We start from the raw sequence: 11,127 nt of genomic DNA on the forward strand, positions 1-11,127 counted from the left end.
CTTCGCAGAGAGCTTCAAAGGACCAACCCGGCTGACATCCGGAGGCTCCTTAAGTACCCATGACTCATGCATATTCATGGTATGTAAATGAGAAAGGAGGTGGCTAAAGTAATCCACCTGTTTGGAGCTGGAATTCTTACATGCAACAGTTTTTCGCAGGGGCCAGTGTTGGATTATGTTAAAGGTCTATATCCAAAACTGCCACAGATGGGAATGGTGCGGATTTCAAATAAGTAAAAAGGGGTTTGGTGATTTTGTATACCTGTCTTGTGTCGATAGTTTGTGTCGACTGTCTCTACAAGGACCAAGTAGGTCCCATACTGTGATATGCCATTGTCATATATTTCCAAATATATCATATATTTCCAACCACCAAATACACACACAGAGTCTCGTATGTTCACCTTTGGCAATATTTATTTTATTTTACTGACACAACATCGATTAATGAATGTGGCTACACATTATATTAGAAGCTCCTTATTTGTTATGTATCCTAACAGGGAAACTTTGAGAAAACTCATATATATACAATCCCTGTGGACTGGAGTCCCACGGATCTCAACCACAATGGAAGCACATAAGGACATCTTAACTAGTGTCAACACAAATGATTTACACAAACTGGACCACTCATGAAATATATTCATACATCAGTACCACACCTCATGATAAAGGAATATTGCAGCATGGGACTAGCATGTTTTCATCCAGGACAGTCAACACGAATAATCTGTGGCAGTTTTGGATATAGACCTTTAACATAATCCAACACTGGCCCCTGCGAAAAACTGTTGCATGTAAGAATTCCAGCTCCAAACAGGTGGATTACTTTAGCCACCTCCTTTCTCATTTACATACCATGAATATGCATGAGTCATGGGTACTTAAGGAGCCTCCGGATGTCAGCCGGGTTGGTCCTTTGAAGCTCTCTGCGAAGCGTACGCAGACCTGACACACCTAGTGTGTGCTCCCAGCCTTCCCCTCCCTCTGAAATGTTATTTTGATCTGTTTAGTTTAAATGGTGCGTTCCCGCTGCCGGCTCTCCCACCCGCCTCCAGCCTGAGACGCGGTGTCAAATACAGAACACCGCGCGGTGTCCATTTGCAGGCAGACGGCTTATCGGGAGTGAAGCGGCTGTACTTTACCGCTGTCACTCCAAGTTAGCAAGCCGCGGCTGCTGCCTATTGCCGTTCCTACCCCACTGGCTGTTCTTGTAGCCACAGGGAGGACGGGGCTAATACGTGCCCCTGCTGTGCCCATTGTAGACGGATACCTCACTCTCTACTCCATACGGGAGTCGCCTGGCACCGGGACAACAGACCTAGATCTGTTAGACTGTCCGAACAACACTTTTAACCTATTGACTGCCTTTATTAAACTGATAGGAGGATTTTCCTTTATTGTTTGGCAGTTGGATACTGTGTGTTGGACATCTGTGTTTTAACTGTTACCGTGCAGTTAAATAACGCAACATTGTTACACATGTTCATAAGCACCACTACAGAACAAACCCAGATAAAAAGAAGGGACATAGATCCTGGGAGCCTCACGGTGTGAGGATTATTCCTTTTAATTTCACTGTCCGTGTCATTTATGTATTTGTGTTGTATATTTCGCAGCTTTTAGAAATCAATGAATAAAAGTTATATTTTATCCAAATCTGCAGGTGCACCACACCGAGACATTCTTCCTTTCCCCCTTTCTTTGGTTTCATGTTAGGTCGCAATAAGTGGTCCTGTAGATTCCACCCTCTAGACATACTCAATAGAGGTGGTACAGTACCCATCTTCTTGAAGACTTGATCAGAAGTACTGTAATAAGTGCCCATTGTTCTTTGATGATTTGCTGTGTGTTTTTAACATTTATATCGCAGTGGATGTTCATGATCATACGTGGCATAGTGGTCAGGCTTTATGGCCCAACGATTGGTGTGTATATTTCTTCCTAGCTCTGGTGAGACATCTCTTGATGATCTTAAGCTGCCCATACACGGTCCGTTTAACGGATCCGTTTGGGACTTAAATAGTACACATCGTATCGGATCGCATGCATTGTGCACGTACTGCGATCCGATACGATGTGTACCTAGTACAAAAAGTATGTGCAGCACATACTTTTTGTACCATACTATGCGATGCGCGGGAGCGCGCATCGCATAGTACAAAACGTAGCCGCCGCAAAACGGAGCGTGAATGGGCTCCTTTAGAGCTGTACCCCTTTTAATCAGTAAGTGTCCTTTAAACTTTTATTAGCTTATGCCTCATTAATTGGTATGTGTGTAAAAACTGTGGGGAATTTGAATATATGCCTTAATAATTGCTATTTATGTAATAAGCTGCATTATATAGGATTTCCCTTATTATGATATCTAGAAGTGGATAGTGGATTAACTATTGTAGTGAGGCTAATTAATATGACAGTGGTTATGATGCCTATAGTATAGATCGGTAGCTGAGGTCATTTCTCTAATGGCCATGCGTTCCAAACTACGGAGATGGAATGCAGATGATTAGAATAGCTGAACTTCCGGGTTCGGCACTTCTGTCACACAGTCAAGCGTTGTGAGCGCTGTTGTCAGTTTTGGCAGAACTTCCGGCGCTGAGTTCCGGGGTTGCGTTCCAGGACAGTGGAATGCACGCCGCTTCTCTCAGGGATATTTCCACTAATAAAGCAGCGGTGTGTATAAGCTAATCACCATGTCACCTTGCTCGGGTAGTGTTTATAGATACTCTGATGCTGCCCAGTGAGGCTCGAAACGTCGACAATAGGCTCTAAATACTTGGGGATGTATTAAACTTTTCAATTGCAATACTGCTGGAAATCTGGTGAGTGTTCTTATTCAGACATTCTCTGTATTTGGCTGTACCCTCCGGATTGTAGCCTAAGAAGTGCACCCCAGTTGTTGGACTTGCGGATTGCATGTAGCAAAGGAATGAAGGTGGCACTCTGATTATCTCAATTAGTGAAACAATCCAATGTATTGTTAATGTTTCGGGGACATGCTCCCCTTCTGAAGGCCGTTCCTAAGTTGATTAACAGGAAGCAGCCATTTCTGAGCAGCAACCTGGACCTTTTCTGGGAGTGTCAGGGAAACTGCAGGCGTGCCCAGGCGGTTTAAGGGAGGGTGTGAGAAGTCAGTTCCAGTCTCAATCCGGCTGATTAATTTGCAGCTGCTGAGTAAGTCCTGGGCTACTCAGATTGTGCACACACTATGGAAATCAGTCAGTGGTGAGCAGCTTGCGGATGGATATGCAGCCCATTCACAACATATTCCCTACACATTTGCAGGCTTGTGAAGGGCGGGATTACACTCTGGTGGGTTGGTGGCTAACTATTTACATGGCGATCGCACGGCATTGCTTATTTGCACAGCAGGTCTGAATCAGGCTTTATATACATTGTTTAACGGACCAGGTACCGTATATAGCAGTAGTCTCAACTCCCATGCTTCGCTCCACCCCTGTCTGGAACCCCGCCTGCCAAATCCTGAAAGCGCATTCATTTACCTATTTTATGTATACTGGGGATTACAAATCCGTTACTGACAGGAAACACACTGCAGGACTGCAATCTACAAAGCAACAAATAAGTAATTACTATGAGAGACTACTTGCAAGTAGAAAGAGTAAATAATAAGTAATAGCTGCAGTCAGTGTATTATTGCACCATAATAATAAATGGTTATCATAATCGCTATAAGTAGTGTCTTTACCTGTTCAACCTGAATATATAATTATTTCGTAAAGGATACTTATATTTTCAGATTTATGTAATTACATTTTTAGTTTAAGGAGAAATGTGAAGGTATAGTAATATAATGAAGGTTTGTTGCTTATGAATAGAGACAGGATTATATGCATTTGCATATGCATTTGCATATGTTGCCCATTCTCATGCATGTGTTACGCAGAGTGTACGCACAAAGGTGCTGTTGAGTTATTGCATATTTTACCTAATATCTAGTGATGGTGAATATATTAGGCCCCGCCCTCTTCCCGCCCGCGAGTCACAGGACTGCTTTGCCCTGCTGCTGCTGCTGCTGCTGCTGCTGCTGGCCAGGTAGTGGTAGAGTGTGCAGGCTGGGGCAATATGTGCGCAGTGTGGGGGACCTTGGATGTACGCTATGTCTGACACTGCTCTAGGCTGCCAATCCATGTTGATAAAAGTCAGTCGGGCGGATGCCATAACGAAGCTCCTGAACCTTTGCCTGCCCCTGGCCTGGGACTTTACACCAAGAGACAGACTTCTGCAGCAGAGGAGGCGGGCAGAAGGGGTGTGACATCACGTGGCGCGGAGGAAATGCCGTGTCACAGTGAGTATGCGCCGCCCTCAAACGCTATGCTGACATTTAATCCATTGGTGCTGGAGATGAGGGTCTGTGTAGTTAATGCCAGAAGAGCTTTGGACGCTGCAGTCTGCTGTAGCAGCCAGGAAGAAAAAAAATCCTGCGTACAGCACTAGACATCTGCACATGCTGTGGGCCTATTTTTGAGGTTTATTTGCAACTAATTGTATGCTGATTTTTAAATAAATAAGTTAAAAATTACTTTTTTTATTATTTAATGTAGCCTATTTTAACACTTTTTATGCATATTTTAAGTATTTTTCATGCATATTTCAAGCTTTTTAAGTTGCATATAATCCTGTTTCTACTTATGAATTAAGAGAGAACTTCTCTATAGTGAAAATCCAGTATACAGTGGAATAACTATGGAGGGTGCAGGGGAAGCAGCTGCTATGGGGTCCGGCGGCTTGGGGTCCCCAAGGCAATCCACTGCACCCTTTTGATTTTTATTTATTTTTTAAAAATACTATGGCTGCACCGCTGTCCATGACCCCTCACCCTTCAGCGGTGCAATCAAAATGGATGCAGGCAGCATCGGGGAGTGGGAGCACAGTGATATGAATCCCTGCTCTGCTCTGAAGAGGGAGACCCGGCGCAAGGCAGGGGAACCCTGTGCTGCTGGAGATCCAAGCACTAGGAAGGAGAAGCAGTGCAGGGAGGAGAGTCAGCGCTGTGTGCGGGAACAAGGAGACCCGGCACCAGGAGGAAGAACAATGCACTGCCAGGGACAGCGCCAGAAAGAAAAAGCCCTGCACTGCCAGGGGCAGGGAGACTTCCTGCCCTTCTGCCCCTAAATGGCAATGACAATGGTGTTTGGCACTAGTTACGCCCCTGACAGTATAATAAACTTGTTATTTCATATTGATGTGTATTTTATATTTATGCTGTATTGTTTTTAAATAAATTGTTGCTTTAATATTTGAACAAGACCTCTGCAGATAATAGAAACTAAAATTAATACTTACATAGTTGCTGAAACTAAACCTGAACAGGTCTTGAAATACTTACCTGACATCACATTGGCCCTTTTCAGTATTGTGTAAAAAAAAAGGAGTATTGGGTAAAATACATGTCCTTCAACTGATCCCAGGCAGTGGCCCACTACGTACAGTTGTACACTGCAGACCTACCTACAGCCATAGGCGTGAGCAGCCCATTTTATTAGGGGGTGCACCGTCAAAATGTTGCGCCCCCCCAGCCAAAAAAGTCTCTGGTGCCTCCCCCATACACATTAAGTGAAAGTCACAAATAAATGAAGAATTGCTGTGTTGTGGGAGCATTATATCTCAGCCATGAGTACTGCTTATATATACACTAGGTGATTCATCGCGCCCTACGGGCGCTCTTCACACCGTCGTAAGGGGCTGCGCCCCCTTAATTTGTGAACATTTGTATATGAGAAAGATGGTTAGAATTGTATGAAAGATGCCTGTATTGCAACTTGAGTTTTATAGGTGAAATGTGTTAAATAGAGAGCATATGATGTGGAAGGGGGTGTGTATTGTTTTGTTTTGTTTAATTAAAAAGCGGTTACAGAGTAAAATGTACATTGATAGTGTGGATGGTACAGTGACATTTGTGGGTGTGGGGGGGGGGCTGTGTGTGCGTGTTGTTTAGGTGTGTGTGTGTGCAATAGTATAGTAGGGTGTTTCTGAGTCAGCGGCTCCCCACTGGCGGAGGTCACGACACAGGAAAACAGGAGGCTGGGTAGTGATAGGGGATGCAGTTAATATCCCGACCGCCGAAATGCTGACACATTCTCCCTCCTGGGGTGTCCACGACACCCCTGGAGGGAGAATAAATTAGTGTGCCGAGCGTAGCGAGGCACCGGGCCCGCTGCGTGGCGAGCGCAGCGAGCCCGCAAGGGGGGGCGATCCACGTCCCCCCCTTGTCGGCATTTCGGCTGTCGGGATTCCGGCGTCGGGATTCTGTACGCCGGGATCCCGAGCGCCGGGATTCAATACTGAATCCAGTGATAGGGGTGTGTGGGCATAAGGGGGACTAAAGAGGAGGGTGGGAGATACTGTGCAGCTTCTGCCAGTGGGTGAGGGGCCAGCGTGGCAGTACAGGAGTACAGGATGGTGGCCCTTAGTCTGTGTATCCTCCTACTGGGTGGGAGTTTGGGTGCATGAGAGCAGGAGGCTGGGCTATGAGGCATGATAGGGGCATGTGGGCAAAACAGCGTCAGCGACTGCCCAGTGGTGGAAGTTACGGTTCAGGAGAGCAGGAAGCTGGGTAGTGATAGGGGTGTGTGAGTATACGGGGGACTAAAGAGGGGCTTAGGGGTGCTGCCGTGGGTGGATGCCGTGAATTGCGGGAGGGGGGGTGTCGCAGGGGGGGGTTTGGGTACCGCGAATTGTGGGAGGGGGGGCGCGGGGGGTTGCAGTGAATCGCGGGAGGGTGGGTCGCGGGGGCGGGGGGTTGCCGCAATGACAGGAGGGGGGGTCAGGGGTGGGGAATCGCGGTAGGGTGGTCGTGGGTGGCACCGTGAACAGCGGGAGGGGGGGCCCGGGGGGTTGGCGCGAATCGTGGGAGGGGGGGTCGCAGGGTGCCGCAATCGCAGGATGGGGGGGTGTCACGGGGTGGGGCCGCGAATCGCGGGAGTCACCAAGGGTGCCGCGAATTGTGGGGAGTGTGCTGCAAATCGCGGGAGGAGGGTCGCGGGGGGGTGCCGCGAATCGCCACAAGAAAAAATCAACACAGAAAGTTCAACACATGTAAATGTTGACATAAGTGTGGCACTTCATCGGTGTCAATGTCGACACATGAGAATAATTATGAAAACATTAAAAAAAAGAAAAATAAATCTTCAAAAACTCATGTCAACCTTTTTCATTGTCGACCATAGCCGTGCCAGTGTTTTGCATGTGCCATTTAATCGTGGGGTTGCCGTGAATCGCGCGCGGGGGTGGGGGTGGGGGGGAGGGAGGAGGTGAGGGGTGTCCGCGAATCACGGGAGGAGGGGTCGTTGGTGGATGCCGTGAATTGCGGGAGGGGGGGTCGCGGGGGGAGGGTGTGGGTGCCGCGAATTGTGGGAGGGGGGGCGCGGGGGGTTGCAGTGAATCGCGGGATGGTGGGTCGCAGGGGCGGGGGGTTGCCGCAATGACAGGAGGGGGGGTCAGGGGTGGGGAATCACGGTAGGGGGGGTCGTGGGGGGCACCGTGAACCGCGGGAGGGGGGGCCCGGGGGGTTGGCGCGAATCGTGAGAGGGCGGGTCGCGGGGTGCCGCGAATCGCGGGAGGGGGGGTGTCACGGGGTGGGGCCGCGAATCGCGGGAGTCACCGAGGGTCCCGCGAATTGCGGGGGGTGTGCTGCAAATCGCGGGAGGGGGGTCGCGGGGGGTGCCGCGAATTGCCACAAGAAAAAATCAACACAGAAAGGTCAACACATGTAAATGTTGACATAAGTGTGGCACTTCATTGGTGTCCATGTCGACACATGAGAATGAATATGAAAACATTGAAAAAGTGAAAAATAAATCTTGTCAACCTTTTTCATTGTCGACCATAGCCATGTCAGTGTTTTGCATGTGCCATTTAATCGTGGGGATGCCGTGAATGGGAGGGGGGGGGGGAGGGAGGGAGGTGCATACCTCCCAACATGACCCTCTCCAGGAGGGACACATTGCTCTGTTTCTGGACTTTCTTCTTAATTTATGGATTACCATCACCTGTGCTTAAACACCTTTCTTATCAATTACCCTGTTTAAACCAGGTGATGACAATCATAAATTAAGATGGAAGTCCACAACCCAGCGTTACAGCTACAGACACACTTTGAGTGACAGATGTAGCCAAATATATAAGAGACTAGGTGATTCATCGCGCCCTACGGGCGCTCTTCACACCGTCGTAAGGGGCTGCGCCCCCTTAATTTGTGAACGTTTGTATATGAGAAATATGGTTAGAATTGTATGAAAGATGCCCTGTATTGCAACTTAGGTGTCCGCGAATCGCGGGAGGGGGGGTCGCGGAGGGTGCCGCGAATTGCAGGAGGGGGGGTTGTGGGGGGGTGGATGCTGCGAATCGCGGGAGGGGAGGGATTGCAGAGAATCGCGGGAGGGGGGTCGCGGGGTGGGTTGCCGCAAATCGCGGGAGGGGGGTTACGGGGGCGGGGGTTGCAGCGAATCATGGTAGGGGGGGTCGCGGGGAGTGTGCCGTGAATCACGGGAGGGGGGGTCACGGGGTGGGGTGCCGAGAATCGCGGGGGGGTGTGTGTGTGCCGTGGAGTGGGGTTTGCGGGGGGGGGGGGTGTGTGACGCGAATCGCCACAAGAAAAAATCAACACAGAAAGGTCAACACATGTAAGTGTTGACATAAGTGTGGCACTTCATTGGTGTCCATGTCGACACATGAGAATGAATATGAAAACATTCAAAAAATTAAAAAAAAAACTTCAAAAACTCATGTCAACCTTTTTCATTGTCGACCATAGCCATGTCAGTGTTTTCCATGTGCAATTTAATTCTGGAGCTGCCGCGAATCGCGGGGGGGTGCCGCGAATTGCGGGAGGGGTGGTCACGGGGGTGGGTGCCGCGAATCACGGGAGGGGGGGTTACGGGGCGGGGGTTGCGGCGAATCATGGGAGGGGGGTCGCGGGGGTGTGCCGTGAATCACGGGAGGGGGGGTCACGGGGTGGGGTGCCGAGAATCGCGGGGGAGGTGTGTGTGTGTGTGCCGTGAATCGCGGGAGTGGGGGTTGTGGGGGTGGGGGGGGGGTGTGACGCAAATCGCCACAAGAAAAAATCAACACAGAAAGGTCAACACATGTAAATGTTGACATAAGTGTGGCACTTCATTGGTGTCCATGTCGACACATGAGAATGAATATGAAAATATTCAAAAAATGAAAAAAAAAACTTCAAAAACTCATGTCAACCTTTTTCATTGTCGACCATAGCCATGTCAGTGTTTTCCATGTGCAATTTAATTCTGGAGCTGCCGCGAATCACGGGGGGGTGCCGCGAATTGCGGGAGGGGGGGTCGCGGGGGTGGGTGCCGCGAATCGCGGGAGGGCGGGGTTCACAGGGGTTCCGGTGGGGGGTTGCCGTGAATTGCGGGAGGTGGGGGGTCACGGGGGGTGCCGCGAATCGCGGGAGGGGGGGTTGCGGGGGTGTGTGACTCGAATCGCCACAATAAAAAATCAACACAGAAAGGTCAACACATGTAAATGTTGACATAAGTGTGCCACTTCATTGGTGTCCATGTCGACACATGACAATGAATATGAAAAAATTAAAAAAATTAAAAATAAATCTTCAAAAACTCATGTCAACCTTTTTCATTGTCGACCATAGCCATGTCAGTGTTTTGCATGTGCCATTTAATCCTGGGGCTGCTGCGAATTGCGGGGGGGGGGGGTGCCGCGAATCGCGGGAGGGGGGTCGCAGGGGGGGTGCCGCCAATCGTGCAAGGGGGGGTCGCGGGGGGGTTCTTTTTGCCGCGAATCGCGGGAGGGAGGTCGCGGGGGAGGTGTTTTTTCCGCGAATGGGGGGGGGTCACGGGGGAGGGTTTGCCGCGATTCGCGGGAGGGGGGGGTCGCAGGGTGGTGGTTATGCCGCGAATTGCGGGAGGGGTCGTGGGGGGGTTCTTTTTGCAGTGAATCGCGGGAGGGGGGGTCGCGGGGGTGTTTTTGCTGCGAATCGCGGTAGGGGGGGTCGCGGGGAAGCGGGTGTTTTTGCCGCGAATCGCGGGAGGGGGGGGCGCGCGGGGGGGGGGAGGTTTTGCCGCAAATCGCGGGAGGGGGGCGCTCACCTGGTGGCTGTGGAGTAGCAGTGCTGGGCAACATGGGAAGGCAGTGGGTGTCTGGCACTGTCTGTGGGCTCACTGGGCTGGTTCTCTGTCACATACCTCCCAACATGACCCTCTCCAGGAGGGACACAATGCTCTGTTTCTAGACTTCCCCTTAATGTATGATTGCCATCACCTGTTTTAAACAGGTTAATTTCTCAGAAAGGTGTTCAGCACAGATGAAGGCAATCACACATTAAGAGGAAAGTCCAGGAACAGAGCGTTATAGACACAGACACCCACTTTGAGTGACAGATGTAGCCAAATATATAGGAGATGCACACACAATATGAATACTTGAAAAAAAAATTATATATATAAAATTAATGATCAGGCAGGTCAGGCCAGGGGACTGGAAATCTTTTTTAAAACTCACGTTTTGTGCAGTGCCAGTGACTGAACTCTGCAAATGCTGCTGCTTGGCCTGAAGAGGTGATCCCACGGAAAGAGCTGTGTGCAGATGCACATGGGTAGCAGCCCTCCCACGGACATCTTGATTATTGGCAATGTTGCTGCAGCAAGTGGCAGATAAGGCATGTGGGGCGGCCACCACGCACTGACCGCTTACACAGTCGCACCTGTGAATGCGGTAGCAGTGGTCCAAGTTGGACAGACATCCAACCTCACCACCCCGGACCACCCGCACTTCCGCCAGTAACGGCCGCAGATGTCAGTCAGGGCAGCAGGAGGAGCCGGGAGTGCAGCACCACAGCTCGGATCAGTAGAGATCCGATCTGTGGAATCTCAGACCTGGCGCTCCCTGCAGACTCGCTCCCCCAAACCTGCGGACCCATTATTACACCACTGTGGTGGCGCCCTGCGTCATGGCGTCCATCCCCCCCCCCCCCCTGCGCTGGCTCAGATGGTAGTGGTGGCCACAGTCTGGGGGCAGCAGCATCAGGCTTTGACCGCTGTGACGTGAGTGACAGTGGTGGCCATAACTGGGGGGATCGGCGGCATGCGTGCAATCGTGTGGGGGGTGCCATTAGGA

This window comes from Crinia signifera, chromosome 8 (assembly GCF_055691185.1).
Source record: "Crinia signifera chromosome 8, ASM5569118v1, whole genome shotgun sequence".
In the NCBI taxonomy this organism is placed as follows: Eukaryota; Metazoa; Chordata; class Amphibia; order Anura; family Myobatrachidae; genus Crinia; species Crinia signifera.